This window comes from Prionailurus viverrinus, chromosome B4 (genome assembly GCF_022837055.1).
Source record: "Prionailurus viverrinus isolate Anna chromosome B4, UM_Priviv_1.0, whole genome shotgun sequence".
In the NCBI taxonomy this organism is placed as follows: Eukaryota; Metazoa; Chordata; class Mammalia; order Carnivora; family Felidae; genus Prionailurus; species Prionailurus viverrinus.
In genome coordinates this window covers 6,020,043-6,047,750 of record NC_062567.1, presented here as the reverse complement: position 1 = coordinate 6,047,750, position 27,708 = coordinate 6,020,043, and positions in this window count along the sequence as shown.

Genomic DNA, 27,708 nt, shown 5'->3' with positions numbered 1-27,708 from the left:
TTGTTTTCCTATTGCTGAGCTTAAAGTATTCCTTTTATATCTTAGATACAGGTCCTTCATTATAGTATTAGCTTTGTACATATTTTGTCCTACATCTGTGTCTTACTTTTCATGCCCTTACTGGCATCTTTTTTTAAGTTTTTAATTTTAATCAAGTGTTGCCTTGCCTATCAGAATTTTTTCTCTCATGGATCATACTTTTAAATTAAAAATGTTTAATTTTAAGTTCGAAAATTTATCACCAACCCCATGATCAACTACATTTTCTCTTTAAATGATATTGTATGTATTTTACAGTTTTACACTTTATATTTACGTCTATATTCTGAGATAAAAATTTTTGTAAAATGTGTAAATTCAGTGCCTAGATGATTTCTTTTTATGTGAATGTCAAAATTTGCCAGCAACATTTTTTGAAAGCCTATCCTTTCTCCATTAAATTGCCTCTGTTTCTTTGTCAAAGTTCAGTTGATTATGCCTATGTAGACCTATATCTGGGCTATTTTTTTTCCACCGATCTGAGTCTATTATCAATATCAATGTGCCTTGATTACTTGATGTCTCAATTGTGCAGCTTTATAGTAAGACTTGAAGTTCAGCCATGCCAGTCTTCTAACTTTGCTATTCCTCAGTATTGTGTTGGTTACTGCAGATATTTTTTCCTATGCATACAAATTTTAGAGTCAGTTTTTGAGTATTTACAAAATGATCTGCTAGGGTTCTGTGTGGTATTGCATCAAGTCAATAGATCAAGTTTGGAAGAAATGACATGCTAACAATATTGAACTTTTCTATCCATCAACACAGAGTATCTCTTGGAATATTTATTCATGTCGTGGACTTTTTTTCACCAGTTTTATAGTTCTGCATATGGATCCTGTATATGTTGAGTAGATTTATACCTAAGTATTTCTTTTCTCTTTTTTTTAAATAATGTAAACGGTACTTTGTTTCTAATTTTATATTCTAATTGTTTATTGCTGGTTATACTGGGAGTCCCCAAGACTATGCTCAGAACTGATGAATTGTTAGACTCCTAGGACTCAGAAAAGTTGTTATAATCATGTTTATTTTTTTTATTAAAGCAAAAGGATACTCATTAAATTAGCAAAGGAAAAAAGGTCTATGGGGTATAATCTATTAAAAACTAGGCACAAGCTTCCAGGTGTATTCTCCTAGTGGAGTCACACAGATACACTTAATTTTCCCAATGACAACTGGTGCAAAATGCCACCAACCAAGAATGGTCAGCCAAGTCTAGTGTCCCGTGTTTTATTGGAAGTAAGTCACATATACAGGTAGTACTTGCACGGCTGACTGGTGTGACACAGACACCAATTCCTCAGAGCAGAATATGTATTCACCATTTATCATGTTTGTTAATGTAAATTATCTCATTGATTTAGTACCATTTGGTTCAAGGTCAGGCTTACAAAAATTTATATTCATGAAAACATTTTTAAAATAATGATAAGAAACTATATTATCAAAAAAGTGTAGCATAAATCCAGACTTCTGTCATACAAAAACCCTCTTATCAGGCAAATATTCCAAGAATTCCTAGGATCCAGATAACTGTGAATCCTGAAGACAGTAGTTTAATTACAAAGTGCAGAATCTGAGCAACCTAGGCCTGTGAATTATCTCTTTACCTGCACGCTAGTATAGGAAAGCAATTAGCTTTTATATATTAACTTTATATTCTGCAACATTGCTCTAATGGTTTATTAGGTCCAGGAGTATTTTTTTTTTTTTTTGATTCTTTGGAATTTTCTACAAAGACATCTGTGAACAAGGAAAGGTTATTTACTTCTTAAATATGTGTATCTTTATTTCCTCTTCTTGTATTGCGCTATCTAGGATTTCTGAAATGATGTTAAATAGGAGTGGTAAGAGGAGACCTTCTTTCCTTGTTGCCAGTCTTAAGGGCAAAACATCCAGTTTCTTGTCATTAAGTTTGATTTTAGCTGAAAGGTTTCTTGCAGATGTTCTTGATCAAGTTAAGGAAGCTTCTAATTATTTCCAATTTGCTGAGGGTTTTTTTTTTTTTCAACGTTTATTTTTGGGACAGAGAGAGACAGAGCATGAACGGGGGAGGGGCAGAGAGAGAGGGAGACACAGAATTGGAAACAGGCTCCAGGCTCTGAGCCATCAGCCAAGAGCCTGACGCGGGGCTCGAACTCACGGACCGCGAGATCGTGACCTGGCTGAAGTCGGACGCTCAACCGACTGCGCCACCCAGGCGCCCCTGCTGAGGGTTTTTAAAGATGGATGTTGGATTTTGTGAAGTACCTATTTTTCTGCATCTATTGATATGATCATATTTTTTTTTTTCTGTTGAATTGATGAACCTAAACGATCAACTGGAATAAATTCCACTTGGTATTAATGTACGGTTCTTTTTATGCATTTTTGGATGCAATTTGATAATATTTTTTTCAAAGATTTCTATGTCTATTTTAATGAGAGACACTTCTCTGTAGTTTTGTCTTGTAATGTCCTTATTTGATTTTGGCATTAGGGTAATAGTGGCCTCACAGAAGGAGTTAGAAAGTGTTTCGTGTGCTTCTATTTTCTGGAAGAGATTACAGAGAACTAATGTTATTTACTCTGTAAATGTTTGATAGAATTTACCAGTGAATCCATCTGGGCCTGGTGCATTTATTTACTTACTTACTTTTGCAAGGTTATGAATTTTTATTTAATTTAATTTCTTTGATAGATATAGGCTTATTCATATCATCTCTTTCTCCTTGTGTAAGTTTTGGTAGACCATGTCTTTCAAAGAATTGTCCCGTTTAAACCATGTTATCAATTGTACCGCAATGCATGGTCCATAATATTCTTTATTATGCTCAAAATGTCCATGAAATTATAGTGATGAATAAACTTTTTTCATTTTTGGTATAACTAGTGCTTTTTTTTCTCTTTCTCTCTTTGGTTAATATGATGAGAAGTTCATTAACTTTAAGATTTTAAAAGAGTTTTTAGCTTTTGCTATTTTTCCTCTATCGATTCCTGCACTATTATTTCTTTTCTTGTCCATTTAGTTCAAAATATTTTCTATATCTTATATTAGAATTGTGTTCACGACTGAGTCTATTTCTGGTTTTTCTATTCTTTTCTATTGCTTTTAACATTTTAACATTTATTTGTCATTTAACATTCCAACGCTTGTTTGATTATAGGAGTTTTGTTCTTTTATATGATATGGTTTATTTCAAGCAACTCACTGCAGTTTTACTTTTTTTCAGTCTTATTGGTTACATTTATTTGAATTGGGTGGGATACACTTATTTCATGAAATATTAAATACATCTTCAATTCAACAAAACAAAGAAATTGTGACTGCACTGAATTTATATAATAACTTTGGAGAAGCTGATGTTTTACTGCTTCCCATATGATTCAAAAACATGAAAAATCTGGGGTTCCAGTGTAGCTCAGTCACTTAAGTGTCTGACTTTGGCTCAGGTCATTATCTCACAATTCACAAGTTAAGGTGCAACATCAGGCCCTGTGCTGACAGCTCAGAGAATGGAGGCTACTTCGGATTCTTTGTCTCCTGCTCTTTCTGCCCGTCCCCTGCTCACACTCTTTGCCTCTCTCTCTCTCTCAGAAATAAACATTAAAAAAAGATGAAAAATTTATTTTCTAGCCTATGATCCTAAAATGGGGATTGCAAAGCTGTACTAGTAGTATAGACCAATAATAATATTATAATTGACCAGTCTGATAGCTGCAGGACAAGGCGATTAATAAAAAAAAGGAATTGGGGGTGCCTGGGTGGCTCAATCGGTTGAGTATCTGACTCTGGATTTCAGCTCAGGTCATGCTCTCACGGCTCGGTTTGTGAGTTCTAGCCCCACATCAGGTTCTGGGCTGGCAGTGTGGAGCCTAAGTGCTTGGGATTCTCTGTCTCTCCCCCTCTCTCTGCCCTGCCCTTCCCCAAATTTCTCTCTCTTCTCTCTCAGAGAGAGTAAACTTTAAAAATTTTTAAAAATAAAAAGAAACTGGACAAATGGAAGAAGGAAAAAAGGGGACTAATAGGAGATAGAATCTATGTTGTCACTGAATCTCTGTCAGAGTGCAGCTAGTTTGGTATTTCTTGATGTTTGGGGAAATTAAGATACCTTTATACTTTTATATTACTTACTATATTTATATTAAATATATGTCTATACCTATATTTAAACTATGTCTGTGGGCACATAATAATTCTTTTTCCCCACCAATATTTACATAGAGTTTGCAGATTTGAGTTTACCTTTTACTGTGTAATGAAAAATTAGAAGAGGAATGGATATCATTCAGAGAACAGGTGAAATTCCTAGAAAAAACTTTAACAGACCTATGCTCACAAGTAACTAAAATAATAACCAATTGGTTATACAACTATTAAGGAAACTGAATCCACTGTTAAATATTTTTCCACAACACAGAAGTCTTACTAAAACATTAAAATGGCAATAGCAGTAATAATACAAACAATAGAAATAGAGATAATTTTGATAGAAATTCAGAAAAAAAAGCATCCTCCTCAACTCTATATATGATGCTAGTGAATTTTATAACAGATTAAAATTGGTTTGGTACAAAAATAAAATTACTTCGTAATCTCATGAATACTAAAGTAAAAAAAATAAAATCTAAAGACACATATAAGAGATTATTACATTTTGAGTAAGTTGCATTTATCCTATTTGTGAACAGTGGGTCATTACTGGAATATTTATCAATATAATTCACCACATTAGCGGATTAAAGGTAAATAAAACATATGATCCTTTCAAAAGACATAAAAAGAAAATAAAACCAAAATAAGCAAAATCAATGAAACATCCATTCAAGGACTCTAAGCTAACAAAATAGATAGTAATTTCCTTAACTCAATAAAAGGTATTTGTAAAAGATCTACATGAAACATTATGCTCAATAGTAAAATGTTTGGGGCAGTTATTTAAATAAATAAGGACAGAAATAAAATGAGGATGATTGTTATCACTATCTCCATTCAGCTTTATCCTGGAGCTCCTAGTCAGGTCTCTCAGTTAAGGCATTTCTTTTAGAAACAAGTGCGTAATGATTAGAAAGGTTTTATATGCAGATGATGTGTCTACATAGAATTCTATTATAAACCCAATATTCTACAGAATTCAAAGATTCTATAAAAGAAATAATTAAAATTACAAATGGAGTTTGGCATTGTTGTTGTATATTAGGTCAGTATGTGAAAGTAATCTGTATTTATAGCAACAAAAGATTTGATTTTAACAAACTATAACTTACAACAGCACCAAATATGTATAACATTTAAATAAGTGATCTAACTGTAAATGCTTTTGTAAAATAATAATAAAAACTCAAGAAATAGATTAAATTCCCAAGCTATGGGAACCATGACACCTTTATGAATGGAAAGATTAAATATTTACTCCCTGTCGGTTGTCTCCAAAATTGATCTACATTTAGTACAATTTAAATATGATCACCATTTTCTCTGAAACTTGAAAGGTTGATTCTAAAATTTATATATAAAATTCCAATAACAGTTAAGGCCCTCTAACAGAATAAGCTAAGGATCTTATCCTCTCAGACACTAAGACTAATAATAAAATTCAAGTTATTAAAAGTCTGAAATGCAGTAGGTTAAACGAGACTAACAGACCTGAATAGAGAGCTCTGAAACAGAATCTATAAGAGAAGAACAATCACATACAAAAACCTGCAAAGAACTTGAATAGCCATTTGCAGGAGACGAAATGGGAATAAACAACGTGAACAAAGTATCCACTGGATTAGTAAGCAAGGAAGGTCAAATTACAATCACCTTTATAATTTCATGTACATCAGATCTGCAAATACCCTGCTGATTAAGTGCGAATTATAAATTATACATCTTTCAGAAAACAATTGAGTTTTAGTAAAGTTGAGCAGATAAACACTCTATGATCAGAAATTTAACTATTAGATAAAGAAACCTTTGTTCATTTCCATCTAGAGGCATACTGAACATTCTACAGAGTCACATCATTCATAAGACCAAAAGCTGAAACAGCTCAAATGGCAGCAGTAGCAACAGTTGGCAGTAATGGAAAGGAATATGATCCAAAACTAAACTACAGTAATGACTTTATGATGTTAAAAGAAAAAAAAGGACATCAAAGAATGAATATATATATTAAATATGTATGTTATATATATTTACTCAAAAATATATTACTCAAAATATATAAATGTTATACTTTATATATACTTTATATATATAATGTTATACTTTATATATAGTAATTCTATTATCTAGGTCACAAATAAGCAAAACTAAACAAAAAGTCAGCAAATTAATTTGTATAGATAATTATTAACACAAAATCAAGATGGTAATTACTTCCAGAGAAAAAAGACTGGGATAAAATCCAAAAGATGCCTACAGGGAATTTTCAACAATATTGTCAAGGCTCTATTTATTTAACTAGACACAATGCATGCACATGAATTTGTTGATTAGTAATCTTTATACTGCACATGTATGTCATATCTATAGGCCAGAATAAAACAATCATAATGATATTTTAAATGAAGTATGCCTTTTCTTTACAAAGAGAATACAAATATATATTCTCAAAATGTAAATAATATACTCAATGTTTTTTTGCTTGGAATGAATTATTTTTAGAGTTTGTCAAATCTACTGTAAGAAAGATGTCTCGAGCAACCAGGAATAGTTTCTTAAAGGGAGGTGAGTTGATTTTATGATAGGTGACCTTTAAATTTTTGTGCCTTTAGGGGTTTCTGCCCTGATTCTGCTTCAAGAATTTGCCAACCTTTATAATTATAATTCCCTTATAAAATCCTTATGTATTTGTTGTTTAATTATCCTGACAACATCTTTATTTTATGAAGACCCCTGACTCAAACACAGTGGTTCCCTGAAGGTACTTAGTCATTACTGTAGACATCCCTAAACTAAATTATGAAGCTTTTTTACCATAAAGAGGCAAACCAAACCATAGGAGAAATTGAATGCACTCTGAAGAGACAAAACTGAGCTAATCACTTTAGATAGATATTCCATTGCTTGCACAGCTGGGCGTAATATGCTCATTTTGTAAATATGCTTTGTTATTTTCTTGGTATTAGTCAGTTTGCTTGAATGGATTAGAGATTTGAAAGCTGCTTTGTCTAATGTCATGGTAAATTTGTATCCTGATACAAGAATGCTTATATCCTGATAAGTATTGATGCCCACCCCCCTGCACAATTCCCTTCCCTGGTGTCGGAAGCCAAGGGGACATACAACACACAAAGGCTTAAACTCAAGATTCCTCAGCGTTTGAAGGAGCTTGGAAATAGTTTAAAAAATTAATCCATTGGATGGAGTATAGTATTAAAGCTGTTCACATAGTTTGGCCCTCTAAGAGAAGAGAGATTCAGGAAAAAATATATTTTTTCTTCTTTTTACAGACAGTACCTGCAAATAACTTCCCCACTATCACTGGCAGTGGTAGCTTCATTAGGTAGCCACCCAAAATTTCTCTAGGATACAGTACAAGAGGATAGAAATACTCTTGAGTACCACATCACTGATTAAGTGGGTAAAATATATTTAAAAGGCATTGTAGGTACTCAGATGAGAAGAAAGGCCCAGGGCAACTAGAATGCAGGAGTTGGAGATAACTTTTAAGAAACATCTGAGCACTGGGTGTTATATGGAAACCAATTTGACAATAAATTTCATATTTAAAAAAACAAAAACATCTGAATTGTCCGAACGGATCAGAACTGGCATTAACGATGACAGAAAATGTGCGTGTGTGCGTGTATATTTTTCCCCAAAAGAATCCATGATAATATCTACTAGCTCACATGCTCTTTCAGAACCTTCCTATTCCATCACCAAGAGATGGACTCTAAGCATCCTCCCCTGGAAACTGGGTAGCTCTTTGTGTCTGTCTCCATTGATATAGGTACGTAAAGTACCACCATGCGATTCTGGAGACCAGAGAATAAAAGGCCACGCAGATTTCCACCTGCTCTATATTGGGACACTCATCTTGGGAACCGATGTCAGATGAAGCCCAAGCCGCATGGAATCTCATGTCAAGTAGAACAGAGGCCCCTGCTCTTAGTCCCACCCGAGCTTCCAGCAACAGCCAGGGAATACCACCTGTGGCCAAACTGGAAGCTGATCCTGCAGCCCTCAGCTGAGGCTATCTTGAGCAGAGCTGAATCTTTCCCAACAAACTTGCTAAAACTCAAAGTCTGGGAGCAAAATAAAAAATTATTATTTTAAAGTACTCAATTGTAGGGTGGTTTGTTATGCAGCCGTATATAACTGGAACAGGTCTCCACAAATCATGGCGGGGTAGGAACTAACAAATAATGAGCTCTGAAAAAAAAGAAAAAAGAAAAACATTGGATGGGCTTTGAAGGAACTCTACAAAGTTTGCTTTTTATTTTTTAAGTTCTTCAAAGAAAAATTGTGTGGGACCATTGGGAAAGGTTATTAAGAGTAAGCTTTGAATTAAAAAGGTAATTGAGAAAATAATTAGATTATTTAATTTATGCTTTAATGGAATTTCTTTGGAAGAATCACTATCCGTAGTTCTCCTTTGAAGTAGGGATCACCAGTGCAGGTAAACCGATCTAGAACTTCTTGGCAAAGGAGATGCAAAAATTAACACATAATAAAATCTTCTCAACTTCTGAAGGACAGAAATCATGGAAGTGCTGAATATAACATGTAAATTATTACTTTGACAAAGGTTTTTTTCTATGTGCATTAGTAATTTATAGGATGTTTGTTTTTCATGTGAATGTCAAAGACTCTCTAGGTGAGTAAAATGCACTTCCATCAAAGTAGATTCCTGAGTGTCGAGTAAGTTTTAAGACTGTTGATCACTTACTCATACACATATATGGGGGAAGGTAAAATAGATTCTGTAGGGGATGTAATCTCTGTTAAGAAAGATAATATCCATAGATAGTTTAAAAAAACATTTTATAATATCCTACAGCATGTGCTTATTTGTTTGCTTTGAGAGACTGTTAGATTCTCTGAGCTCCAAGCCACTCTGGTAAAATATACTTCTCTAAAACTGTCTTTGCTCATGTTGATGCATCCCTAAGGACAGAACTTTCTCATAGTGGCTCAGCTAGCTCCCCAAATGTGAACCAGATATAAGAAGAATTATAAGGATGATGTTAGAGAGTTAAGCTACTTTCGTCCCACTTGATTCAACTCCACAGGTAGTTTCAAATGTACAAGATGTGAGAAATAAAAGAAGGTAAGGATATGATATCAAGTAGATCAATCACACAGGCATAAAATCAGTATCTTACCACTTACATTTGAGAGTTGGTTGGCCTGTTATCTATCATCTATCAATCTATTTATCTGTTATTTAGGTTAGTTTTGTACAACAGTGGTAATCAAGGAATTATACTGCTCCATCCCTGTTTTCCTGGTCATGTAATGTTAAGATGTGTTTTTGGTGACACAATCTAGTTCCATGGTAGAGAATAAGTTAAATTGGTCTTCATGGAAACAAGCCCTTAACTGCAAAACAACGAGCATAAAATTTTAGCTAATTATGCATACATAGGATTTTGGTGGATTCTTTTAGGTTTTCTATATATAGTATCATGTTATCTGCACATAGTGAAAGTTTTACTTCTTTCTTACCAATGGAGATGCTTTTTTATATCTATTTTTATTGTCTGACTGTTGTGGCTAAGGCTTCCATTACACTGTTGAATAAAAATGGTGAGTGTAGACATCCTTGCCTTGTTCATGATCTTGGTGGAAAAATATCTGTTGTTTCACCATTGAACATGATGTTAGCTGAGGGTTTTTCATACATGGCCTTTATTATGTTGAGGTGTTACCTCTATTTGTTGAGGGTTTTGAATGGATTTTGTACTCTGTCAAATGCTTTTTTTGTGTGTCTATTAAAATGATCATATGGTTCTTATCCTTTCTTTTATTGATGTGTTGTATCACTTTGATGGATTTGCAAATATTGAACCACTCTTGCAGCCCAGGAATAAATTCCACTTGATTGTGGTGAATGATTTTTTTAATGTATGGTTGGATTTGATTTTCTAGTATTTTGTAGAACATTTATGCACCTATGTTCATCAGGGATGGCCTGCAGTTCTCTTTTTTAGTGGTGTCTTTCTATGGTTTTGGTATCAGGGTAATGCTGGCTTCATAGAATGAATTTAGAAGTTTTTCTTCATTTTCTATTTTTTGGAATAGTGTGAGAATAGGTATTAACTCTTCTTTAAATATTTGGTACAACTCACCTACAAAGTCATCTGGTCCTGGAGTCTTTTGTTGTGTTGTTGGGAGTTGATTAGAGTTTCAATTTCTTTTCCAGTTATTGGTCTGTTCAAATCATCTATTTCTCCTGTTTCAGTTTTGGTAGCTTATAGGTTTCCAGGAATTTTTACATTCTTCTAGGTTCTCTAATTTGTTGGCATGTAGTTTTTCATAATATTTATTCTCTTATAATTGTCTGTATTTCTGGGGTGCCTGGGTGGCTCAGTCGGTTAGGCGTCCGACTTTGGCTCTGGTCATAATCTTGCAGCTTGTGAGTTCAAGCCCCGCGTTGGGCTCTGTGCTGACAGCTCAGAGCCTGGAGCCTGCTTTGGATTCTGTGTCTCCCTCTCTCTCTGCCCCTTCCCTGCTCATGCTCTGTATCTGTCTCAAAAATAAATAAAACATTAAAAATTTTTTTTAAATAATTGTCCGTATATCTGTGGTGTTGGTTACTACTTCTCCTTTCTCCTTTGTTATTTTATTTGAGACCTTTCTCTCTCTCTCTCTCTCTCTCTCTCTCCCCACCCCCCACCCCCCCGCTTTGGTAAGTCTGGCTAGAGGTTTATTGATTTCATTGAGTTTTTCAAAGACCAGCCCCTGGTTTCATTCATCTGTTCTATGGCTTTTTAAATTTCTCTATCATTTATTTCTGCTCTAATCTTTATTATTTCCTTCTTTCTACTGGTTTCAGGTTTTTCATGTTGTTCTTTTTCTAGCTCCTTTAGATGTAAGGGTAGCTTGTTTATTTGAGATTTTTCTTGCCTTGAGGTAGGCCTGTATTGAATTTTGGAAAGGTCCTCAATAGGGTCAAATTCATATTTTTAAAATATATATTAAATATATAATATGTCTGTGTATATATGTATACGTGTGTGCATATATATGCGTGTATATATATTACAAGATCTATATATCAATCTATTTATCAATCATCTATCTCTATTTTTCTCATGCTGATTAACATAAAATCTAATAAAAGATTACCTTTATTGTAAAAGCAATTCCTCATTTATTTGGAATAGTCACATCTCACTAGTGAAGGGCTATGAGGCTTTTGTATACAAATACATATTTTTATACAAGTAGCAAACTGTGCAGCATTTAGATGTGGTGCATATCACTGAATACACAGAGTAGGATACTTTAAATGAGTTTATTTTATCTATCTATTTTTCAATTTCAGGAGATGTCTATCTTGAAAAGTATCCACTGCTTTAGCATAGGAAAGGTAACAGGAAATATTTTACATTTTAAATTGAGATTGATGTATATTCACATTACATAATGTATGCACAAAGTACAGAACAAAGTATTAGACATGTAGTCTCCTCACAATTCCATTTCATTTTCTGTTAAAATTTTGGCTGAGGTCATCACAAGTTCAATTATTTGTGAATGTTGTTTACTTTCAAAAGCAAATGTGCTAAAGAGTATTTTATATATTTAAGCATTTTTAAAAAAGGTTCAGCTAGCTGATTTATTCATGAAATGTTGAGGGGACCCAGACAAATCCCCAAAGTGATGCTAATTTTTAAATTTAATATACATAAATTAATCCACATAACTCTGGGAGCAAAATAATTTTTGGAAAATGCATAGAATTCATTATGAGCCATTAAAAAAGCATTTACTAATTACTAGTGGTGAGAACAATTTATAAAATAAACTTCCACTTTTTTCCTGTTTTGTAATGATGAAGCTTACTTAGATTTAGAGAATCCGACTGCTTTTTGTAGTATCTTCTTAAAAGAATAATTTCAATTTTTTTCTGCTCTTCTTATAGGAAAAAAATAACACTAAAGCTTCAAGATACAGAGATTTCAATGGAAAATTTTTGGCATGAGTATCATTAAAGCTCAAGTTACCTTATAATCTCAGTCCTTTGTAACTTAATTAATTCTGTCTCATGGACTTGTCTAAAGAATATTTTATGAATGAGCTTAAACATTAATTTACTTGCCTCCATAACAATGATAGAGTATTTAATGTCTGCAACAGTCTATATCCTCTCATAGGTATGTTACTTACATCATCTCAGTTATTCTAAATTATTTCAAACCAGTGAGCTAAGCTCTGGTCCTCCATATTATGTTGAGATGGTGCAGTGATTTGCTCCTCCTCAGAGGTGCCAATATACGGCCTGTGGTCCAAATTTGCCTATCACCTGTTTCTATAATTAAAGTTATACTGAAAGCTATGCCCATTCATTTACATCTTGTCTATGGATGCTTTCTCTCTACAGTGGATGAACTGAGTATATACAACAGAAACCATACGCCCTGCAAGGCAAAAATATTTACTATTTGGTCCTTTATGGAAAAAAAAAAGAAAAGAAAAGAAAAGAAAAAAGTTCTTGATCCCCACTTTAGGTCACTAAGTAAGAACTGACTTTCAAATCCAGGGTCTTTAGATGATAAAATCAGTGCTCCCTTCACTATATCATGATGCATTCCAAAGGAAAATAAATGTTAAGGTGGGGAGTAAACAATAACTTATTGATCAAAAAAACTATTTGCTTAATGACTTACGAAAATAAAATGACGGTTTGGGATTTAAATCCTATCTTAGAAACATATCACGATCATGAATCTAGACCAGGTGTACAAATGTTCTTGGACTCAGAACACATCACTTTAAATATGAAAATAATACCGGACTTCCCTACACTCAAATGTCTGGGACAAATGGGCTCTTTCTAACACTATTATCTATTATTCCGTAATTCTGATTCCCAGGTCAGACCTATGGCAGGTCTGACTCATTTAACTGGAAATTATCCAAAATGGTTTAAAATACTGTTTTAACCTATGGTGCATATTATACTTATACACACAAAGTAATAGATCACATTCTTATGACCTATTGTGATTCATTCTAATCACTTATGAAAATAATCCATAATAATTCAATGCAATACAAAAAGTGTTTTTCAAAATTTTTGCAGCATTCTGTGAGACCCTCTAGGGGGTAACAGAGTTAATATTCACATAGTTACTGATTTATCGTTAGAGTCACTTTTATATATATGACTTCTTTTTGTTACCCACATATACAAACACACACTAGAGACAAGCAGACATGGGCTATTTAATCTAATTAAATTTTAGTAAGCAGATTTAATGTACAAATTATTATTCTAGATCTAGGAATATTCTTGAGAGGAAGGCAGATCATGGAACACTTTTTTTTTTTACAATATTACACAAAAAGTTTATAGCAAAGTTAATGAAGGCACTATTACAAGTATATCAGCGTAGAGCACAGGTTTCTCAAAATCAATGTGTCAACACCATTGGCATTTTGGAATGGATAATTCTTTATCATTCTATCTTGTTAACTATAGGGTGTTCATCAGGATTCCTAGTTTCTACTCACTAAGTGCCAAGTAGTAGCCTTATGTTCCCTAACTGTGACAAGGAAAAATATCTCCAGACATGATAAAATGTCATCTAGGTGGGCAAAGTCATCCTTAGTTCAGTAGCACAGTGTAAAATTAGATTGGAATGTGTACAGTCAAGAATGAATGCAAAAAAAAAATGAATCAGATTAAACAGTTATGTTAGTCATTGAGAAATGAAAAGAGGGGGTGATATAAGGGTATCTTTCAGAAGTTGAATATACAGCATTTGATGTAGCAAAAACTGGATTGTAAAGCATTTTCAAACCTTAGTGGGAAAAAGTACCAGTAGAGGATTAGGGGTGTCTGTTGTGAAGTCAGACTTATAGCAATTCTAATTGATTTGGTGTATGAATGAGCCCAGGAATACAGATTCCAACAAGTATTAGAGGAAAAAATGGATGTAAATAGTGAAAAGCTACAAGAAGACAGGGCCAGAATTAATGAGAGAGTAGTTCAGTTTGCAGCTAACCATAATTGGAATGGTTGATGAAGAAATCTTGGCAAAGTGGGGCATACATACTTTGGGTCTACCTAGAAACAACATCTAATAAAATGCTTCTTTCTGGAAATCTCTAACATTATGCCATCTTTAAATTAGAGCCAAAAATTCTCTAGGCCTGGCTTTAACAATTACTAGGGTCTCTGTCTCACACACGCGCACGTGCACACACACATACACACACACACATATACATACATACACATGCATACACATACACACTATATTTGTCAAAAATGAGTATGTGTCCTAAAAGCATTCTAATACATATGGCATGAGATTTGGGGAAACCTTTCACATTCATGATTTGTAGGGTTTGAAGTTCCTGTTTCTAAATGGTAAGGAAGAGGAGTGTGTTCTTCATCTGCTGGAGGGACAGAGTGGTACTCTACTGGGCCTCTGGCATCTGTACTGACCAAGCCGGAAGCTGCTGAAGGCATCAGCTCCTTAAAGGAAAGATTCCTGTCAGACCACAATGCCTTCCGGTATATTCTATGGTTTACTGTGCATAGCCCATGATCAAGAGCCCTGCGGTTGATGTTAATGAAATGAGATTACTTTGGAGAAGCATAAGGATGATAAAAATAATCTTAGAAATCCAGTATTCTGCTTTTGTGACCTCAATTACTGATTTAAGATCTAACTCAGCCATCTATACTATTAGGTCATTCATTTAGTATTTATTTGTGCCAAACATCTGTTTTTATATATTTTGTATTTTAGGTACTTATACGAGATATATACTTTGTAAATCTATATATTTATTTATGCTAAAATAACTCTTTTGTACAAAGGAAAGAGGGCCAATTTATTTCCCCCAAATATTGACAGCCATTTTGAGAAAGAGCCAAAGAAAAACATTTTTAAACATTTTGTTCAACACTTGCTAGTGTTAGTGAACTAGAGAAACAAGGGGACCGAGGATGGCAAATCCACTAGCCTTTCATCACCATTTTGATAAAGAAAAAACTATTGATCACGTTACACATCTTTTGTATTGTAATTTTCTTTAAAATTATTCCACATCAGTAGCATGCAATTTGTCTTCACATTATAATGTAGGAGAATTTATTTAACATTGTATATCCATAGGCCAATGAAGCAATGGTATTTTCATTAGCATGCTGGATATGAGGAACGATTTTTTAATTGTTGAAATTCAGTGGTAGTTAAGATATGTGGTTTGGTTAAGATATGTGGTTTGGATAGAAATATTGTAGAGGCACTCCCGTCCCGGTCTGAATAGTGTATGAGCGTAAGTGGTTCATAATCGCTCATCTTTGAAATGGAGGCCTAGGTTGGAATAGTCCTCTGTGCCTGTGTGCAGCTGCTTACAGAAGAATTTTGTCTCATGACTTCTATCAGAAGGTTAGCTGAATTCCAAAATACCTAACTTTATTGTTTTGACCCCTCATTGGCTTGCAAGTTAATAAATGTATGTGCTTGTGGGAGAATCAGTCTGAAAATTCTTTCTTTGAACCACAGCACCTTATAGGAAAAATGTCAGTAAGGAGAACTAAGGCCATATTTTACTGGCTCTGAAATGCACCTTTTAAAAATAATAAAGCAATTCTGAAGTTGGGACATATTTTACAGTCTGTTGGCTAGATGATAGTCAGAATATACTTGTTATCAATGTATTGCAAGTTAAAAAAAAAAGTGCCAGCTTTCCAGCTTGTAAAATGGGCTTCAGCCTAGAAAGTAGGGATAATGGTATAGACTCATGTGAGAAACGTTGCACTAATAATCTTAATGGCACAAAGGATTATATTTTATGATGATGAATAGAAAACAAAACACTAGCATTGATGCTTCTGAGTTCCAAGTTGATGGAGAAGAGTTGAATTTTGAATGTGATGATGTTTTAGAAATCCCTTAATTAATGCATTTGCCTGTTTTCTACCTAATGTATGCTGAAGAATGATATCACCATCATCACCACAATCATCATCCTATGTTTGAATTAAGTAACTCATTGACTGAGTCCACACATAAAACTTTAAGTGGTAAAATTTGTTTCACAATTTTGCAGTGGATGATTTTTTTGGTCACTTTACAAACAGAAAAAAAACAACAACAAATAATCCACAAAAAAACACATTCATTTTACAATGAATGTCATTTTAGAATTGATGAAATATGGTTATCTTGAATGGTGGATATGTCTTAGTTTATTTCTTACCATACCTTGGTGCAGTGAGAATACAGCATTTCCTCTCTGAGAATTAGCCTCAGGAGACTTATCACTTACTCCTCTGAGAACTCACAAACTCAAATTCCAAGGCCATTTGGAAATACTTTCAAATTTCTTTTCAAATTCTGCCCCCATTTCCACCCCAAGGCATCTGTATGAAGTTAGCAGGGACAGCAACAGTTCTACAAGGTAAATATGCAAATGAACTCTACCCATGACCCTAAGCAACACTGACTTGTGAAACAATTCTTTGAATTACTTCTAGTTTGTAAATTTAAACATAAAATAAATCCAGCAGGTTCATAGGTTGAAATTAAATTGCACAATACAACTTTAATAAATCAGAACTTTAATAGGTAAAAAAGAAAATTAAATCAAAACCTTTTGTACTTTAATAAATCAAAAATTTTGTCAAGCTTAAGAAAATACGCAATGAATCCAAACAAATGCCTAATATTAGTGTTTTTCCATCTCTCACATCTGAATGTGTAATAAAAGATCCTTGTGTTGGCGATCAATGTATAAATGCCTAAATATAGGATGTCCACTTTCCCCATTATAGGGAAACAATATCCTTTTGCCATGTTGTTGTTTTGGTTTGGTTTTTGTATAAGATTATTCTTATTTTTCTCTCCTTCACCCCATCCGTCAGATATTTAAATTCTGTACAAATTGTGATGATTAAAACATCAAAACCAAACACTAGCTCAGAGGAAAAAAAGGCCAAAAAACGGTTGCAATATTTAGTGCACATTTTGTTCATACTAAGAATAAGTACAAAGCCATAAAAGACTGTCCTGAGTCTTAATATATTGTAAAAGACACAAATGGATATTTCAAGCAAGTTATTAGAAAGAAGTTGCTGAAGAGAAAGTCTGCTGAAATGAGAAGAAACCTAATACATCAACAAAAATGAATATACATCATTGGAAGAATAGTGTGAATTTTAACTTAACACAGTTTGAGAAAAATCTAAATTTACAAAGAAATATTAGAGAGCAGACCTTGTAAATGAGTCCTCAGTTCAATAAATATCTCTCTGTATTTTTCATGTGCTAATTCAATAGAGTGGAATGTGGCTTTAGCACAAGGCACATTCCCATCTTTGTCACTCCTGACAGACTGAGTGGAGGAGTTTTTGAAGGAAATCCTAAGAAAAAAAATAGACATTTCCAGAAGAAATTGGGAGTAACTCTTGGCTTTCTCAGAACAAGAAAAGTGACAACGAAGTAAAGGGGTATGAACTGATAGGGGGAATAAACGAAACTAAAACACCATCTCCGTTATCAAATTGGAGACATCTCTGCAGAGAACGTATGTGTTTCTGGAACAAGCAAAAGCAAATTGCTAAAGGCACTGACTTTGGGATTGGTGGATGCCTCAGATAAGCCCTTTCATTTTTCCTTTCCCATTTGTCTAAAGGCTTTCACAGAGAACGGTCACAAGAAACAGAAGGGTCATCTGGTATCAGCGAGGTAGTGCACAGAGCATACACTATGGTTATTCACTAATGCGTACATGAATTGGGCTTTAAGAAGTGAGCATCCCATTCACTCAAGACAATCTGGTAATGTGCCACGAAGGAAATGAGAATCCTAGATGTAAGTATAGAAATCAGGCTAACCAGGTTCAAAGGAATAAGGAAAGTCAATTTATTTATTTGTAATATTGAATCCTACCAACCAAAGGCCACCAGGAACATATCTGAAGTGACATAAACTTCAAAGTTAGTTTTATTTGGTTGCCACAGCAAAAAAAAAACACACTCAAATAGAACTTTAGGAGGACTGAGATGGGAAGGGCTCCTCACAGGATGTGGAAGGTATGGACTTGTGCTAGTTGATTCTGAAAAAGGATTAAGGAAGTCAGGCCTTATCCATGGATGGATGTTCTCAAGAAGCAGGAACAATTAAGCAATGTGCTATTGTAATAATTTTTGTACTTATGCTGCAAAGATTAAAGTTGGGCCTATGGTTGTAAATGGTGAGGAAGTAGTGATATTTTAAAATATGGTATGTTAGTCATTTGGAGGATGACTCTTCAGCCTAGGTAATGGCCTATCAGTCTTGTTGGACACACTGTTATGTTATATAAAGAACACTGCTTCTTGAATACCACGGGGAAGATTTTCATTTCCTCAGTAGGACTGACCAGAAAATAAAATGAGGTTCAAAATTTACGAAAAAGTTCTGTACACAACTTATTAACTGTCAATACCTAAGAACCAAATAATGTCCAATGTGAATGAAAGCAGAGAGATTATTCTGATAAAACTATAAAACATAGGTAGATAGATAGATAAAATGGATGGATGACTCAGATTGCACCCCACTGTGTAAGCAGCACCATGAAACTCCGGAAGTCACAAGGCAAGTAGAAGAGTCATGATTATAAGGTCACCTGAGTAAGGCAGGCTTGACCACAAGGCACTTGACAGCATCAGAAGAAGGGAGCAGGGGTTTGGCAGCTTCATTCTGTTCCCGACACTGATTTAATATTAATACCTGGAGTTATGTTTTCTGTAGTTTCATGAATTAAATGGTATGCTCACCACTTAGGTGGGAGGTATCCTAAGGCATATACATATGACGTTAAGAAAGATGTCTATAAAGTCCTTATTTCCTGGGCCCACGGACCCCTGGAAGAGGACTAGCAGGAGAATTAAGTGGAAAATGTCTAGGCACCATGATTTGAATCATACATATCATGTAGGCGACCTTGGAAAAAGAACTTAACCTTTCTGAGCTTCTGTTTCCTCAGTGCAAAATAGGGATGATGATATACAACTTTTAGGGCTACTAACAGTGTTAGCTAGCATACGTAAAAATGTCGGATTCCTACAAGGCATTCAGCTTATGTGGTTAAATTCTGAACAAAATTCTGATTCCTGTTATCTCAAAAATGTACCTGGAAATTCTCAAACTATGTCTAGGTTGAATAGGAAGTGCCTATCTTAAATTCTTGTGGTTGCAAGGTTGCAAGTAACACACAAATATATGAATTAGCCTTAGGCAAAGAAGAGTAAAGGGATTGGGGGAGGGGAGAGGGGGGAGGGGCGGGGCGGGGCGAGGAGAGGAGAGGGTGGAGGTGAAAACCAAGACTGAAGGTAAAGAAGAGGACATGTGTATGAGCACAGTGCTTCATTTCTAGGTACCCAGGAGAAAGAGATCTAGAATGAGAAATCAGCAAACCCATTACCAACACAGACTGTACTTTCTCCATTTCTTGACTTTGCTTCTCCATGTGCTTCCATTCATTTGTATCTCGTTGCAACTCAGATTTCTCAATGTTTCCATCTTTGTCTACTCAACAATTCAAAGAGTACATATTCACCACTCAAGAGAACACACTAACTGTATAGCTATCACTTATTTCAGCTCCTCAGGGAAGAGGACTGATTGCATTGTGAGGCCAACCAAAAAATATAAAAACAACAGCCAGAGGATTAGATTTGGGCAACAGAATTTGTGGACTGCTCTTGAATAAAGCGTGCCAATAGGTCACTGGGATTTGGGAAGAAATAGTAAAATATATTTACCATGAATATCTAGTAATGACTACTGATTATTTTCCTAGATAATGATGACAAGATTAGAATTTTTTTTTTCATTTAAGTATTAATTTGACTAAAATAATAGTAGCTATCATTATGAGTTCTTACTGTCCATGGGGCTATCATTTTTACAGGCATTGTCTCATTAATCTCCACAGACAGGTAGGTGCTTTCATTATCCTCAGTTAGAGATGAGGACATTTAGGCCAAGAAAGGATGTACAAAACTGCATGCTTTAAAATCTATTTTTTAGGGTAGAATAACTGTAAACCTGTTGAGCAGTCAAGAGTAAGTTTGGGGACTAAATATCACAAATATGCCAGTAAGAATCTGAAAGAAAACGGAAGACATTTTTCCGGGATGCTAGGCACATTTTATTTTGCTAAGACAAGGAAGGTGAGAGGAAAATACCTGACTTCAAAATAGCAAATGCTTTTTAAATAACAAAAATGCTTCATTTTAATGATTATGATAAACCTTAAAATCAACACGAAATTTCAACCTATGATTTCAATGAATCTCTTAATTTTACAATGTTTGTAAGTTTTTAAGTCCTGAGATAAACAATTCTAAATATACCTTTAGGTAATACAAAGCTATAAATAAGATAATGTGCAATGGTACAACATACATTACAGCAGTTTAGCTAATGCAACTCCAGGGTAAATTTGCCAGGCATGTGTCAGCCAAACTTAGAGAATTGTGCAAGTAAGAGCCAAACCTAATACTGTACTTAAGAAAATGGTGAAATGAAAAGTAGCCTTCGAAAGGGAAAAAGCATTAATCAAAAACAAAACAAACAAAAAAAAAGATATGAAACAGGATATAGAACAAGGATAAAGGTGACAAGGGCAAAGTCAAAAACAGTAATTATAACCTCTTGTGGGAGAACCAACTTCAAGAGTTAAAACTTGTCTTACAATTTTGTGAACATAGAATATTAACCTGATATAAAGGGAAGAGGGAAGTAGCACATCAACTTGCACGTTACAGTTCAAACACATACAGATTTTCAGCAAACACATCTTCATCCAGGAAATAAAAGAGCCCAGTTTTATATAGGTTGCAGTTCCTAAGCCAATTTTCTATAAATACCCCACTGATGTCAAGTGAATTACAGTCTTCTCCAGCTAAGGGAGCTGTAGGCAAACCCAGAAGCCTATTAAGAAGCAAATGACAAGCTTCAGGCACCTAACTGCATTAGCTCATCACCAGTAAGACACCAGAAGTCTAAAAACTAGTCTGACTGGGGACTGACTGGAATTGAATCTACTCTAGGATTCCCCCACCCCCCGCCCTCTTAAAAGTGTTGTATGTTTAAGGAAAAAATCTGTTTATTAGTTTGGTCAAAGGCAATTTTATTTTCTCTTTTAGCCAATAAGATAAAATTATATGCTTTGCTTACTTTTACTAATATTTATAATTAAGAGTATCATAAGGGTAAGAACTTAAAAATAATTTTCAGAGAAAAATTAAGTATATACTTCTTATCTACTATTGCGTTGTTGGTGGCAGTAAAAAATTATAGCTGGTATAAACACTCATCTCACTGCAAAGGACTCTCTTTCCCTACCTTCATGTTGCCAAAATGTCCTGTACTCTCTGCTGTCCATAGTGGACACCTACAGTATTTAATCTTTCTCTTTTAGTTATCAAGTGGTTATTTTCACTTGTAGCAGATACAGTCCATGCTCTGCCCAGATGAAATCAGAACACTTACTTATTCTGAAGGCTTCTTCCTGGTGCCTCTGTGCCTTGGCTTCAAACAGCCTATGCCTGAAGTTCTTTCAGGAGTGCCTCCCTTGAGTTATAGGGAGCACCTAGCTGTCAGACAAAGAGCTGGTCAACAGTGCAGTTCGAGTCCCAGAGCCTTTGAAGGATGCCGTGACAGGAGCGAGAGCATGAAAGCTCAGCACCCTTGTTTCCAGTCAGGAAAAATCCTAAAGTATGATTTATGCTCCCAGTCTCCCCTGTCAGAATCAGACTGAGATGGGGATTTTGCCTGAAATCATACTCTTGCCTGGTTTCCTTTCCTCCCCTGCCCTGTGTCCCCCCCTACTCCCTACTGGTTTCCTTCAGAGCACTCCTGCAATAAATCACTACAGATGAATTCCCTTCTTACTCTACTTTGGGGAACTTGACCTAAGGTACCACTTTTCTCTCTTTTCTTGGTTTCTTTACTGTTATGCTCACTTAGCACTCATTCATTAGAAATTTCTTAAATACTGAGGGTGGGCCAGCCAGTTATTTTCCTATGCTCAAGGAGGTATTAGTTTATTAGGAAAAAAATGAAAATTAATTGGGAGGGGTTGCTTTTACATGTCCACAAAGAAGCCTTCACCTACATTCTCATACGCAGCACCCATCATGGTAATCTCTTCCTAGGCTATACTGCACTTGACTTTTAAACGTACTAAGCAAGGATCAAGATGTGGCGGTAAAATCTTGGCTCTTACAAAAGCAAACAATCAATTCCAAAACACTTTTTTAATATATTAAGTGTGAACCAGAAGGCATATATAACCCTAAAAGATGTTAAGATGACACCTAGCACTTCTTGGTATATTAATTAAATAAATAGAAATGAGATTTGGTCCGACTAGTTCTTAAATGATATTAATTTGAATGTACTAACTGGAATGTATTCTAAGTTTTTCCTAACTGCAACTGTAAGGACCATTATTACATTGGTAAATTAGAAGATTAATTTATTAACCTATATGAAGTGAACTAAATGTAAGAAGAAACAACTGTTTTATGAAATACAATCATATATAGACAAAATTGAGAAGAATGCTAAAAATAGGTTATCAGATCAAAAGAAAAATTGGAGGTTATGAAATGTTAAAAAAATGAAAGAAGCCATATAGTGCTATTATGAGGAATAGTATCCCTATGACTTCCAGGGAAGATGTCAGAGTAGGAGGACTCTGAGGTCACCTTGTTCCACTGATACAACCAGTCAAAAATCACGGTGTAAACAACCCAGAAAACAACCTAAAGACTGGCAGAACAGGCTTGCTACAGCTAAATGTACAGAAGAGCCCACATGGAAAAGGGCAAGAATGGAGACACGGCTTGGAGCTATACGGACCTGTGGGATTCTTCATTGGACAGAGAGACACCAGGGGGTACAGAAAGGGGGAAAAACACTCTCACACCAAGCACCCCACTCACAGGGAACTTACACCTGGAAGATAAATCTATTTAACTTTGAAACCCAGTGGGGCTGAAATTTGTAAGTTATTACAATCAGTGGGGCTTAACACCTGGGACTTTAAACTTCAGTGGCTTATCTCTGAGAGATCCAGGAGGGTGAGAGGAAACTGAGTCCCTGCCCTTAAAGAAACACCATAACAAACAGCCCCTTGGAGATAAAGCATAGAAGCAGCAATTTGAAAAATGCCTGGGATATGCAGGAAGGAGATCTGTTTACTAACCTCAGAGCATGTGCTGGAGAGGCAGGGATTCTCAGGAGGCTTCTCCAGGAACAAAGGAGCCGGCAGACACCATTTCACTCCCTTGCACCCCCAGCCTAGATACAACAATATATGCTGGAGCAAGGTGCAAGGTGCAAACACTTACAACATAACTTGTTAACGGTATGTTTCCTGTTAACATGCTATCCTGTGGAAATGCCCCCCACTTCTCTTGCCATCACAGACCTGCACAAGCCTTTCAATGGGTGTCTTGTCCCTGAATGGTTCAGTGGATCTGCCCCTTCCGACCCAGTCCACCTTGGTCCCCAGCAGCTACAGGTACCCGGTACCCTCCTGCAGTGGACCAGTGCAGAATTTGTTGGCACCTAGCCCCCACATTCTCCTACAGACCTTTCTGCTCCAATGCCATTGGCTACAGTCCAGACAAAGAGGTGCCACAAACCTGACAATGTACAAGTAGTGCCAAAGGGGCCACTGCTGTTCTAAAGTGACTCCATCCTAGGGAGTAGGGCAGATGACCATACATACCAGTCTAAATGCAGTCCTAGAGGTGGGTGAGTGGCAGACATCTGGTCTGATTGCAGACCCTGCTCATGAACAAAAGCTTCTGAAGGGATAACCCAGGGAAAGTGCCCTGAAGTTTGGGGTGTTCCATTTTGGAAAAATACCTGGTCTGGTCTAACTCATTTTAAGCCCAAGGTAGCCCCAGAATGGCCTGATAACAACAACAAGGGAACAAATCCTGGCCACAAAAGACAAAGAGAGCCACTGCAGACAATTGGACTAAAGGCAAGAATGGCCCAGCCACAATATCAGGGTCTACACAACACACATGAGACACCCCTGAAGCACCAGGTTCTGGTGAACAGGGGATACTGCACTGCAGGGCACTACAGGACGTCTTCTTCAAAAGGCCAACACTTGCAAGAGCAGGAAATGTAGCTGACTTTCTTAACACAGAAAAACAGATACAGAGAGTTAAACAAAATGAGGAGACAGAGGAATATGTCCCAAAAGAAAGATCAGGACAAAACTACAGCAAAAGCCCTTAATGAAATGGAGATAAGTAACATTCCTGATAGAGAATTGAGACTAATGGTCCTAAAGATACATACTAGACTTAAGAATGGAGGACCTTAGTGAGGCTCTCAACAAACAGAAAACAAAAGGACAAGTGAAAGATGAACAACCCCATAACTCAACTGAAAATACACTAGAGGGAATAAATTCCATACTAAAGGAAGCAGATGAACAGATCAGTGAGCTGCAGGATAGAGTAATGGAAAATAATCAACCTGAACAGGAGAGAGGAAACATATTAATAAAAATGAAAACAGATTTAGAGAATTCAGTGATAGCATCAAATGTAATGGAATTTGCATCATAGGTATCCCAGAAGGAGGAGAGACAAAAGGGCAGAAAATTCATTTGAAGAATTAATAGCTGAAAAATAATAGCCAGAATCTGGAGAAGCAAACAGAAATCCAGATACAGGAGTCAGGGAGAGCCCCCAACAAAATTGTCCCAAGGAGGTCCACACCAGGACACAGTCATTAAAAGAAAAGAAAAGAAAAGAAAAGAAAAGAAAAGAAAAGAAAAGAAAAGAAAAAAGAAAGAAAGAAAGAAAGAAAGAAAGAAAGAAAGAAAGAAAGAAAGAAAGGGAGAGGGAGCGAGAGAGAGAGAGAGAAAGGAAGGAAAGAAGAGAGAAAGAGTACTGATAAAAAGAATTTTAAAGCAGTAAAATTAAAGAAAACAGTTACACACAGGAGAAAACCCTTAAGGGCTATCAGCAGGTTCTTTTCAGCAGAAATGTTGCAGGCCAGAGGGAATGGCATTATGTGGGAACAGAACAGAACAGAAGGGAAGGGAAGGACAACAACAACAAAAAACTGCAGCCAAGAGTACTCTATCCCGCAAGGCTATCATTTGTATTAGGAAAGATGGGTTTCCCAGACAAAACTTAAAGGAATTCATGACCACTAAAACAACCCTATAAGAAACATTAAAGGAGACTCTTTGAGCATGAAGAAAACACCAAAAGTAGGAATAAGTAGCAAGTGTAAAATCAGTAAAAATAAATATATCTACAAAAATCAGTCGCAGACTCACAAAATAAAAAGATGTAAAGTATGACACCATATACCTAAAATGTGGGGAGAGAGGAGTAAAGAATGGGTTCAAACTTAAGTGAACAGCTTAATATAGATTGCTATATGCATAAAATGTTGTATACAACCCTATGGTAATCACAAATCAAAAACCAGTAATAGAGATGCAAAAAAATAAAGAGAAAGGAACCCAATATATCACTAAAGAAAGCCAATAAACCACGAGAGAAGACAGCAAAAGAAGAGACAGAGAACTACACAAACAACTATAAAAGTAACAAAATGGCAATAAGTATATGCATATCAATAATTACTTTGAATATAAATGGTCTAAATGCTCCATTCAAGACACACGAGCTAATGCAATGGATAAAAGCAAGGCCCATGTATATTTACTGCCTACCGGAGATTCACTTCAGACTTACATACATACGCTGATTGAAAAAGAAGATATAGAAAAGCATTTATCATGCAAATAGAAGTGAAAAGAAAGCTGGGTAGCAATACTTATACTGGACACAACAGATTTTAAAACAAGGGCTGTAAAAAAAGACAAAGGACACTGTACAGTCATAAATGGAAGAATACGACAAAAAGATATAACAATTATAAATATTTATGTACCCAACATGGAATCACCCAATACATAAACCAGCTAATAACAAACATAAAGGAATCAATAGTAATACAATAATAGTAGAAGACTTTAACACCCCACTTCCTTAAATGGAAAGATTATCTAAACATACAATCAACAAGGAAATGTTGGCTTTGACTGGACCAGATGGATCAAATGGAGATAGATATTCAGAACATTCCATCCTAAAACAGAATACACATCCTGTACAAAAGGAACATTCTTCAAAACAGATCACAGATTAGGCCACAAAACAAGTCCCAAATAATTCAAAAAGACTTGAAATAATATCATACTTGTTTTCTTGCCACACCACTTTGAAACTAGGAATCACACACACACACACACACACACACACACACACACACACACACACACACACACACACACTGGAATGAATGAAAATACATGCAGGTTAAACAATGTTACTAAACATTGTTTAGTAAATGAACAAAGAAATTAAAGAGGATATCCGAAAATACATGTAAACAAATGAAAAAAACACAATGGTCCCAAACCTTGGGATATAGAAAAAGCTGTTCTAAAAGGGGAGCTTGTAACAATGTAGGCCTCATTCAAGAACCAAGAATAATCTGAAATAAACAACCTAACCTTAAAACCAAAGGGGCAAGAAAAAGAACAACAAAAATGCCCAAACCAGAAGGAAAGAAATAATAATAATTAGAATAGACATAAATGAAATAGAAACTAAAAACAACAGAACAGATCACTGAAACCAGGAGCTGGTTGTTTTAAAACATCAACAAAACCAATAAACCTTTAGGCAGATGCATAAAATGAGAGAGAGAGAGTGCACGAGAGTGAGCACACGAGCGTGTGATAACCAACACCACCAGAAATACAAAGGATTAGAAGATAGTATTATGAAAAATTATATGCTAAAAATTATATAATCTAGAAGAAATGGATAAATTCTTAGAAATATATAAACTACCAAAACTGAAAACTGAATCAAGAATAAACAGAAAATTTGAGTAGACTGATTATCAGCATTGAAATTTAAAGAGTATTAAAAAAATCTCCCAAAAAACAAGTCCAGGACCAGATGGTTTCACAGGCGAATTCTACCCAGCATTTAAAGAAGAGTTAATACCTATTATTCTCATACTATTCCAAAAAACATAAGAGGAAGGAAGCTTCTCAATAAGCCAGTATCGCTGATGAACAAAGATGCAACTCTTAAACAAAATACTATTCTAGCAAACTGAATCAAACAATACCTTAAAGGAATCATTTATCGTGATCAAGTGGGATTTATTCCTGGGTTGCAAGGATGGTTCAATATTCACAGTTTGTGAATATATCAAGTGATATATCACATTCAATAAATTAAAGGATAAAAAGCACACGATAATTTTAATAGATGCAGGAAAAAGATTTGAGAAGGTGCAACATCCATTTATGATATAAAACCTCAACAAAGCAGGTTTAGAGGGAACGTACCACAATATAATAAAAGGCCCTATATGAAAAACCCGCAATCATCATGCTCAATGATGAAAACTGAAAAAATTTCCCCCTAAGGTCAGAAA